Source organism: Branchiostoma belcheri, unplaced genomic scaffold (genome assembly GCF_001625305.1).
Source record: "Branchiostoma belcheri isolate BF01 breed outbred unplaced genomic scaffold, Haploidv18h27 scaffold401, whole genome shotgun sequence".
Taxonomy (NCBI): Eukaryota; Metazoa; Chordata; class Leptocardii; order Amphioxiformes; family Branchiostomatidae; genus Branchiostoma; species Branchiostoma belcheri.
Window position 1 is genome coordinate 54087 of NW_017804023.1, and position 11170 is coordinate 65256.

Genomic DNA, 11170 nt, shown 5'->3' on the forward strand with positions numbered 1-11170 from the left:
GATCCAAAAGATATACTACATGGATTTAAGTTCAAAACATTTGTCTTGACTGCACTAGCATAATTTTTGCATGCATAAAACCCTACCCCACCACCATGTATCCTAGTATTTCTACTACGAAAACCACACTAAATATTTACTAAAATCATTGGTGCACTCACTGCATGTGCTATTCATTCATGGTTATTATAATCGTTAATTCGTCGTGAGGATTGCGGTTAGAAAGCTTTATGTACTTGCGGTGACACGAGACAAAGACGTGCCACGCATATCGGCCTGTTGTGCAGACAAAAGCCAATGCTATTTATCGAACTTTTTTACTGTCCAAAACATATGCCAGTAAAAGATCCCACACTATTTTACCCATATAACCACTCTAAAAATAAAATAGATGTTCCAAAACTCGTTTTATCGAGATTGGTCAGGAAAAATGAGCAGAAAACGTGAAGACGGAAGGCGTGCAGGGTGGGGGAGGGGGGCATGCAGGCGGTAGCGCTAGCTTGCATATCGTCAAAAAAACCTACCGTGAATCCCCTTGAAGAGAAAGATATCACGATATTTTTGGCAAACTAGGTCCAGAACATCGTTGGAACTCAGCCCAAGGCGGGTCACCACCGGTAACGCCGTGTGTAAGCTGGAAACTCAGACATGATGGTGCTTGGCGCAAGGGCGTCCGCGGTTCTGTTTATCTCTCTGTTTATCTCCAATTTCTGAATCGAACGTCAAATTCGCGCAGGCGCACTAGTAATTGCGAAAGGGCTTATTGCTGCCGGGGTCGCATTCAGCAGGATTACCGTCTTCAGCAGGGTAGTTCTCTCCGCAGCGCAAATCTTCACGCAACTTCTTACGAGCTTTAAGTTTTATGAATAAAAAAAATGAGCCACAAACGTATCAGTCTTTCATTGCTTATTTTGGTTGGACTCTTTTTGGTCAAACTTTTTTGCATCACAGAAAAGCCATCTATATCTGGCATTACTATGTATCCTTCAACAAAGACGGGGGACGCCACAGACTTTCTACAACCTATGACCGAGTCATCTGCATAATGTGACGTCGCAGAAGCGGTGGATTGTTCGTTCCTTGACAAAAAATGGACTTGTACAGTTGAAAATTTGTGTAACTTAGTGTAGGTCGAATTTCTTGTGGTAGAAATTAAAGTTTAAGTTTGTTTCTTGAATAAATAACATAGCCAGACTCACCACAGACCGGTACGTCACACAGCTCCCAACGTTGTAAAGCATTCGTGGTGTAGCACCAAACTCCGGATTCCCCGTCCGGATTCCGGCAGTAGTTCTCCTCCAATCCGGATGACGGGTAGTTATTTGGTGTCTTGTCGTGTACATGTGGAAACAGCCTGTCCCAGCGTTGACACGTCTTGCCTGTGTTGGTGACAGAGACCGTTCCTCGGTAGGATGCCCCATCCCCCACCTGGCAATATTCTGGTGGACAAAAAAAATGCAGGTCAGTTGGAACATCGTAAAACAAACTGCTAGGGGGACCAAACCCACATCGCTTGTTCTTGAGAGGAAAGGCTATCAGCCGAAAATCACCAAAAGTTCTGTTTCAGTACCAAGGATAGCCACCAGGAACCACCCACATACCAAATATCTATATTTATTCTTACAACAAGTATACAGAAAACACAGACATAAACACATACACAGACAGACCAAAAGCATTTTTAAGTAGGTAACATGTAACGAAATTTCCATCAGTCATACAGATGAGCAATCCACCAAATGAATGTACAAGTCCCACGACCTACCAAATTCACAGATGAAAGCAGCATCTGTCTTACAGCCCACGTCGTTCCACTTGTTTCTCTTATCGTAGGGAACGTCGCTCGAGTTGTCGGGGAAGTACGCCGCACATCGCTGCTTTCCACCGGTCGGTTCTCCCTCGGCCCAGTTTTCCCATTCCATCGGCTGGGAACCGCGCGCATATTTCCACGTTCCGTCATCTGAACGGGTCATCCCGAAGTAGAAAACCTTCGTCGTGTCCGCGGCGTTCTTTAAAGCGACGAGGAAGTCGTTGGTGGCGCTGTCACCAGGCATGGCCAGAGTATTTCCTTCTTCTCGGCAGGTCGCCAAAGCCTGGTCGTACTCACTCTCCGTGTCGTAGGCACGGTAACATCGGCGTGTGTGTGGGAGGTGCCAGTAGCCATTGGAACACTCTCCAACTGTGGTCAAAATGTAAGGATATTTTCATAATCGTTGGTCCATTCATGTACTACTACCGCCCTGCCATCCTACAGCACAGGGGATGACAATGTATAACCTTGTCAAAGTGTTGATGTTGGTATCTGGTGAAAAATTTGTTTATGTCTGGTGTTTTCAGAACGTACCGTTAGTTCCGTTGTTCAGTTATCGTCACACAACAATGATGCCATAGCCATATTTAGTATCTGTATCTGTATAGCCGGTATAACCGACCTTTGGCGTAACACACCAGCTTCAATGTAGCAAATGCCTACCTGTAATAACCTGGACTTCGCACAGTGTCAGGATTCGGGAGGGACCGGTCAGACGAACCCCCACATACCGTCCTGCCATCCACCGACACGGGATAGAAATGGCCGGCGTCGTCATGTCGATCTGATGGTCACCTCCACACTTGGGGTTCTCGCTGACCTGGTCGGAATCCCCGATGTGGATGTTAAAGGGGTTTAGTCGTTCCGAACAACAGTCCATGCGGTTGATGATGACTACTCTGTAGATATTGTTAAACAATGGCAAGTGAGTTTCATGCACTTCAAGATGAACGTCGCAAAACACCATATGAAATCTGTAAACTCTGATAATTCACATGCAATGGTATAATTATGATTTGTATTTGAATCTCTCTTTAAATATGCAAGTTCTTGTTTGACACATTCCCTTCAAGCACATCAATTCAAAAGGAAATAAACGGTGTGTTGATAGCTCTACATCAACATCACATCATTCTGTTGTAAATGGTCTGTCGTTTTCTTTTTATTTGTAGGGCCTTCAGCTGAAATAAACTTATTTTTTTTCTATGAAATCAAAATTTGGGTTTGTATACTAGCTACCACCAATATTTCAGTGTATTTAAAAATGTGTCTTAACGCACTCAACCACAGAGATATGAAAATATAATAATGTCATATGACAATAATTGGTGTTGAATATTTCCTGCCCAAAATGGCTAAATGTCAAATTTTCCTCAGGGCTGGTCCTACGTATACTTCCCCTCGCTAGGCGTCGTTGGGCAGTGGTAAACAACGTGGTTAGATGTAAAGACCATTGAATTACCAACTAGGATCACTGCGTACTACACAGTAATTCTCCAGTTAACGTACATATCGTTAAGGTTTATACGTACCTGTCAATCACATACGATCGTCCGAGATCCACCCACCAGCTAGGATCAGTCTCCTCCTGTGTGAGTGTACAGGTCAGATTGCCGCCTGTCATGTAGGTGTTGGTGCTCCCGTCTATGGCAAGGCTGGCGACCCCATCCGTTCCATTATGGGTGCTTGTTTGGAACGCCGTCTTCCCCACAGCGACATTAATATCTACGCAAGACGAGAGATGTCTTCATTAGAAGTATTCCTCCCTCCATGAAAACTGGAGGTATTGTTTTTGTGTCTTTGTGCGTGTTCATGTGTGTGTCTGTGTTTCCGTGGTCAGCTTGAAATGGATATGGTGGGTTCAGTCTGCCCCAGAGGGAGATCTGGTAGCGCCCTGTTTTCACAGGTGTTTTTCGTTACATGGACTCCTTGACAGTTGACAGCTGGTGTTGTTTCCCTTGGACAATAAAAATTCGAGCTTGAAAAACTCCAGCTCACGGTGAATGAGAAGACGACACAGACAGTCACCAGCACACAAAATCTAAATATTTCATGGACGTCTGAGGTCTGCGAATTCTTGTCATACATGCCTACATCAAAGATTTATGGTTAACAGTTATGGTTAGCTGTTAACCATCTAAAAAGCCTTCTGCTACCCTCCTCAGGGCAATATTGGCAGGTTCTACTTCCCACCGCTAGGTGGAGCTTGGAGGCTTGTTGTGTACTAGTACGTGTAAACACGGTGGTAAAATCTGGGCTGCAAAGTTCCCACGTTGCATAGAATCGATTGCATACGTTGCATAGTGTTCGATGGTGTTCGATCTGGGAAATTCGAATCGAACCCGCGTTCCATTTCGGGGTAACCTGCGGTCATTTACAATAAAGCGGCAAAACAAGCCCTTCTGTCTGAGTGCCTCGCAACAGATAAAAAAACAACACTTTTCTATAGATACAGACAGTTTCCTGGACAGTACATGTCCGCTATCATTTTTTGTGGACATGTAACATTTAGCGAAGCTACTGTCGTATCCTTGGGTGACCTTGAATACTGTAATGATTCTTTACACGTGTATGAATAACACAATGCACACTTTCGGGCGATATGACATGTCTGCAAAACTCGTTCAAACCTGGAAGCATAGAAAGTCAAACATACCCCATTTACGGCTCAAAATGACTGTCACGATTGTCCCGAAAATCGTGCTTCAGGGATTTTTTGAAAAATGCGCTCGGTTTTGAATTTATGGGTAATCGAGTGCGAAAAAAGCACAAAAAATCGATTTTTTTCACCTATTTGTCGACAAAATCTATACTTAGAGTCAGAAATTCAAAAATCCCTAAATCACGATTTTTCATCTTATTCCTAGTCGTCGAAAATTCAGTGATCTTATGTAATAAGCGAAGCCAGGTTTGCTCGGTGATTGGCTAAAATATGGCGCTCGGAAATCCCGAAAATTATGGACTTTTTTTTAACGAAATCCGAAAAAATAATCTATTTAGCGCAAAAAATACCATTGAATGTATGTAAAGACGATAATTTCATCTAGTTATACTAGTTTATACTAGTTTGATTATTTTCAAATGTTTTACGGTTAACCCAAAATTGCGTCTTGTAATCCGATACTTTATCGAACGCCCCCAGCAATGGGAAAGAATGCCGTAGTAACGGACCGCCGTGAAAGAACGATCGAATTAACAACCAGATGAAACTATTCACGGATCACAGGCATATGCTGAAAGAAATTATTTTAATCCTGTGGCAGATTTTTAAATTTCTTTTTACCGCTTACGTTATAATATATATATCAATGGTAAACGGCCGGGATAGGGGTGGAAGGGGGGGAGGGGGGTCAGTTACAGCACACCTCTATGATAGTTGGTAGTTGTTTTTTTTTTGTCAGTGTTTAACGATGCCGATAGAGTATGTGGGGATGGGAATACATAGATTATTTATCGATGGCGCAGCACCAATACCTACTTAGATCGCGTGTTCCTGTTAACTGTAGAATCACGCAGCCTTGTTCTGTAGCCTGGTGTCCATTCCTATCGTTATGCCCGTAGCCAGGTTTTGAATGGGGGGGGGGTTGTTCCCACTGGTTGAGGGGACCACGAGCGCCGAAGGCGCGAGGCTCCTCGGGGGTCCGGGGGCATGCTCCCCCGGAAAATTTTGAAAAATGAACCTTCTAAAATGGCATTTCATGCATTTTTGAGAGGATTTCCAAGAAGAAAATCAGAGATAAATTTTTATTCAATGACAAAGAGAGCAGTTTTTCTAAGATTCCGGTCCATCTTTTCAAGATAAATATTGGACCTTTACTTAAAAAGTGGACCTTTACATAAAAAGTGGACCACAAAGTAGACCTTTGAGCCTTGTGGGGGGTTCTTCCGAACCCCCCCCCCCTGGCTACGGACATGATCGTGGTTTATCGTGGTTGCCTGTGGGACGATCCTCACTTTAACTTATGCTCCTGGGCAACAGTTTTACACCTGTAGGCGTTTTTGCACTGCAGGAATATGATTAACCCACGCGGTGGGCTAATTGAACTCCCGTCGTGCAAAACCTTGGCCTGGGAGCCATCTGTTTGTACCCGTTTTGGGGGTAGCAAGTCCAAGCAGCCCCGATACAAACCCGATGGCACTAGGCTAGCAAAAGTACCGGGGGGCCTAGTTGAATCTAGAGGGATCGTCTGCAGGCCCGAAGATAGCCCCTCAAACCACGATAAGACTGGACAGCAGGCTAGCAGCCCTGTTTCCCTCAAAAATATGCAGACTAATTAGCAGGGGAAGGACAGACGTCACTGTTGAGGTGCACAGCACAGGGCCCAACATGGGAGTAACCTTTACAACAATCTATCTAACAACATTTAAAATTATCTTTCTTTGCTTTTAATTTTTTATCAAAATTGGAATCTTTTGAGTTAAAATCAATGGGTCAGAGGCCAGGCCTAAGCCTTAAGCCAAGCAATGCAGGTAATACTTTTACGAGGCCTTGTTTCAGCGTACCGGACTATTACCATATTCTCCACCGACCAGAATTGAACTGCAATTTTTTTTTAAAGACGCAACATGAAGCACTGCTCAAATAGACTACAGCTAACATGGCACATATTAAACACTCATCAGATTCTACTTTGTACTTCTTGCGCCAAATAGGAGCCACTTTGCCAAAATATTAACTTTGCAAAATACCGTCGCAAAGAATGTTTTATGCTGAGTTTTTGCACAAGTCTTTTTTACGACGTGCAAGCGTAGACTGAGTAAGATACATGTATATTTTTCACGCTGTAAATGGTCACTGAGAACGTAAGCTAATTACACGTACACACCTGGTGATATCGCGAATGCACCTAACAGGCAGTAGCACAGACTCCAAAGCAGCACCAGTGATGTTCCGGTAGTCGACAGGTTTCCCATTTTGACGTCTGCTGTACCAGGTCTTTGTAGTAAACTTCTTTATAATGAGCTGTTGAAAAGTGCTGGCTCACGAACTTAACGCACCAAGTACGGCTGGATTCTGTCAGGAACTAATATTAAAAACTGGTATTTCGTTTGTAGCACGAACTCTCGTGTCACGTGACAAGGTATCCATGGTAACCTCTGCCAAATATGGTAACACCTCCCTTAGAAGGTGTATGAGAGAAGTCATCGAATATTAATTTGTTTTTCTCCATCAGGTGTTTTCTGACGTGTACTTTATGAATTATTCAATGACTGGGGCTCTGTGACTGTCTGTACCTGTCTCAGAATGTCACAGAACAACACATATTTTTGTGCCCATTGAAAGCTGTACGTGACAAGAAAATTACCAGTAAAAAAAGAAATCGCACATATATTTTCAGAGACAGTTGAGAATCTATCTAGTGTATTACAACGACGACGTTGAAATATTGTGTTTTAAGAGTAATAATAAGTTAGCTTTGTGTAAGTTTATCGCTGCGTGATACAGTTGGAAAATTAAAGGTAGATGGTTTCTAAGCTGACTTGCAGGTGTATCGTGTCTCGCAAGGGGTCGCTGCTCCATTGCCCCAAATGTACAAAATTTCGCCAAATGTAATATAGTGAACAAGAACGCAAACTAACATGCTCCACTAGTTTATTCTTCCAGAAAAAAAATTACAGTTGAATCCAGGTCAGTAATACTAACACAGTGTGGCTGATTTAAAATTTCCTTTCTAGTATTGCTTCATACTGGATCAGCAAGTGCTGTTCGATTGAGATCGTGTAAATTTTTAGGAGAGGAGGCGTGTCAGCACCCCAGGTACTGAGGCTCAGAATGACCTGGTCTCCAGAGTGCATGACTACTTCATTTATTACACCTAACCCCTTTGATAGCATACGGGTTCTAATATGTTCTATTATTTCTCATTCATTTCTCACCGAAACAACTTTGAAAATGTTTTCAATGTACAAATGATTTTGATTCAGTGCCATTATGTATACACAGTTCCATCACATCAAACATGTAACCCAAAACATGGCGTTTCACTTTACTCACCTCGTCTTCATTTCCAATGCATCCACAAGGCGATAAGAGTACTTCTCCAGACGGATGGCATTCTCCCCAATGAAGCATACATTGTTGAGGTGTGTGTGCCGTGTTGTCTTGCTCGCATCGTGCCCCAACACCATGTCTGCAATATACTTCATGTTGAGATGAGGCCAACAAGAGAGGGATACTCACCTTGAAAAATAGCTATGCTTCCCTCAAACCTCATGTTATGCTAATCCAAAAAGAATCCTACTTGCAGTAAGATGGATGAGATAGTAGTGTTTTGGAAGAATGTTATTGTTAGGGAACAGATGGGTGTTCTTTTAGGTTGGTGAAAATCGAATGGAATGTAAGTCCGTAAACCGGTCCTGAGATCTTAAAATCCGTCCTGACGTTAGGTTAGGCTAGCAGCATTTTTAGAATCTATTTTTAGAATCTACCCCTTCTTGTACATAGATTATTTATCTTTTGTCAAAAGGCATCATATCCAACAAGTTTACATTACAACAAAGTCCGCAAATAGGTTCTGAGACTGTTTTCATATCGTCCTGGTGTTGGGCGGTGAACAAATTTTTTTTCAAATGTATCTCCTTGTCTATAGATAACACCATTTTTCCTTGAATATATAACATCATCAAAAAGGCATCATAACCAACGAATTTACAATACTGCTTTACAACAAAGTCCGCAAATTGGTCCTGGCCCGTTGCTGGATGACGGGAGGTGCGTTCTGGACAGGAGCTGGATTTGGGATGGCGGGAGGTGCGTTGTGGTTGGCTGGAGGTGCGTTGTTGGCTGGAGGTGCGTTGTGGCTGGCTGGAGGTACGTTGTTGGCTAGAGGTGCGTTGTGATTGGCTGGAGGTGCGTTGTTGACTGGAGGTGCGTTGTGGTTGGCTGGAGGTGCGTTGTTGGCTGGAGGTGCGTTGTGGTTGGCTGGAGGTGCGTTGTTGGCTGGAGGTGCGTTGTGGTTGGCTGGAGGTGCGTTGTTGGCTGGAGGTGCGTTGTGGTTGGCTGGAGGTGCGTTGTTGGCTGGAGGTGCGTTGTTGGCTGGAGGTGCGTTGTGGTTGGCTGGAGGTGCGTTGTGGTTGGCTGGAGGTGCGTTGTGGTTGGCTGGAGCTGGAGGAGGAGGTGTGGCCTGGGGAAGGTGGTTTGGGATGGGTGGAGGATTACCAGGGATTGGAGAGAGGTTGATGGCTGGGTTGTGGATGTGAGGAGGAGGCTGATGAGGATGTGACAGAGGATGGTGAGGAGGATGAGGAGGAACAAAGAAGAAGCCAGCCGGCGCAACAGCAGGTGGTGGAGGCGGTGGTGGCGGCGCGTGGGGAAGCACCATCTGCTGCAGGGGGGCAGGCTGAGGGGGATGGAAAAAAAGTCAATTAACTAGAAAACTAACATTTGCGAAGCAAATGCATAAAATGTTTACCTTCAGATACGGTCTGCTCTGTTAATTCTTACTCAAACACATTCGCATACATTGTGCATGTATATTGTGACAAGAGTCCACATGCCTACTATGAAATTGCTACATTATGTAACCCAACATCAGTTACTATGGTGACAGACGTCAACAAAAGAGGCCATTGGCCAGGTCAGAGGATAGTGTGTGGAACAGAAGAAGAAATGAGCAAAAACAATATGTTTTCCTTTGGTAATTCCTTGACCTTTCTTGTAGATTTTTGTCAATTTTGCGATACCCCTGACGGTGCATCATGGGAAGTGTGTTTGGTGAATATCCGTGATCTTTACTAGGCATTATTGGAAGTGTGAAATTGGTAAATGGATCTTGGTCATTGCTTGCACGTTCTGGACGAGATCACTGACCTTGACCTCTTACCCTCGGTTGGCTGCTGTCTTCTCACCTCACGGTACTTTATCTGCCTAAATCCCCACCCGCCCAGGAGCCTGCACAGCCCACTCTATCTTCATGCCAAATTTCATGTTATTTTGCCCCAAAACGAAGAAATTGAATTCAATTAACGAAATGGCAGGAGGAGAAGAATCTATTTAACGAAATGGCAGGAGAAGAAGAAAGGGAAGAAACACCAGAGAACACAATATGTCTTCACCACACTGTGTGTGTTGAAGCCATAATAAAGAAAAACCCCAAGTGAGCCTCGCTAGACCACGCCACCGCACAGGCCTGCCACCGCATATACTCCTCAGACAGGATGTACACATGTGCCGCCAGAAAGTAGTACGTGATAAGTTCGCAGCATCTGGTTATAAGTGTTCGTTTTTTGAACTTTTGTCATAATTTCCCGACTGTGGTTTATCTGCCCAGTAGCAAGATACTATAACCATGTTTGTTTTTTTTTTTACAACATTTTTGTATAATAGCCCCGTTGGTAAACAGCAATTACAAGTCCGCAGCGGATGAATACAGAATATCCCGTCGCACACCGACCTAGCTTCAGTTGGAGAGGAAGGGCGGTGGTGTGATGTGGATGCTGCAATGGCTGGTTGTTTTCTGTCTCTTCATTGTTTTCCAACTTACCAAGAGTGAATCTTGTAGATGTGGAAGAACTCGTAGGTAGATGTGGACAAGGTCATGTAGAGGAAAGACGATTTATTCTGCCGTGTAGTTGAGCCACGCCGTGTTGTGTAAGGCCGGCCGTTGGTGGAATTTTCCTCGGCACTATGTCGGCTTGTCCAAACCTGTTTCCCTGGTGTATAGTTCATAATTGTAGGAAACATTCTGTACTCTGCTGACACGACATTACGTCCTATTTCTAACAGTTCTTGACAAAACTTGCCAAGGTTTAGTATTTGTAAGGCCGACCGCGGCTGACATCTGTGATGGATTATCTTGTTTACGTGTCCGCGGGCGAGAACTGTGTGCTGGACAATATTAGCGGACGACTTGGTCTAAAAGCCTAACACGTACACATGTTTTATTGTATATTCGTTATTTATGTTGTGATATATTTCAGCCAAGAATAAGATGTCTTTAATATTCTGTAGTAGGTTATTGTAAAAGTAACATGGTTCCAACTGTCTCCACTGGAATTTCCTTACCTGACTAAAATGTGCCCTAATGTCCCCTGGAGAATCTGACCGGTCGGCACGGATATAAATAAAAGACCAATTTTATAATCATCTGACTTACAGTACAAATCTTTGTGTTTCCTCTACAGCAACTCCTAAAGTGAACATCAAATAACATGGGTTTGCATGGCGGACCATCGGACACCATCCCTTGTCGGACACATGAGACCTTACTATGATCGTTCGAAACAGCATGTTCTGCCACAAAGCAAGCACAGCTTGCAAATTTGGGACATTTATCCCCTAACCCAATCTTTATCTACATACTCTACGTTGTAAGTCAATATTGGGGACAAAGCTAATAGTAACTTATTTTTTTAAGTTAA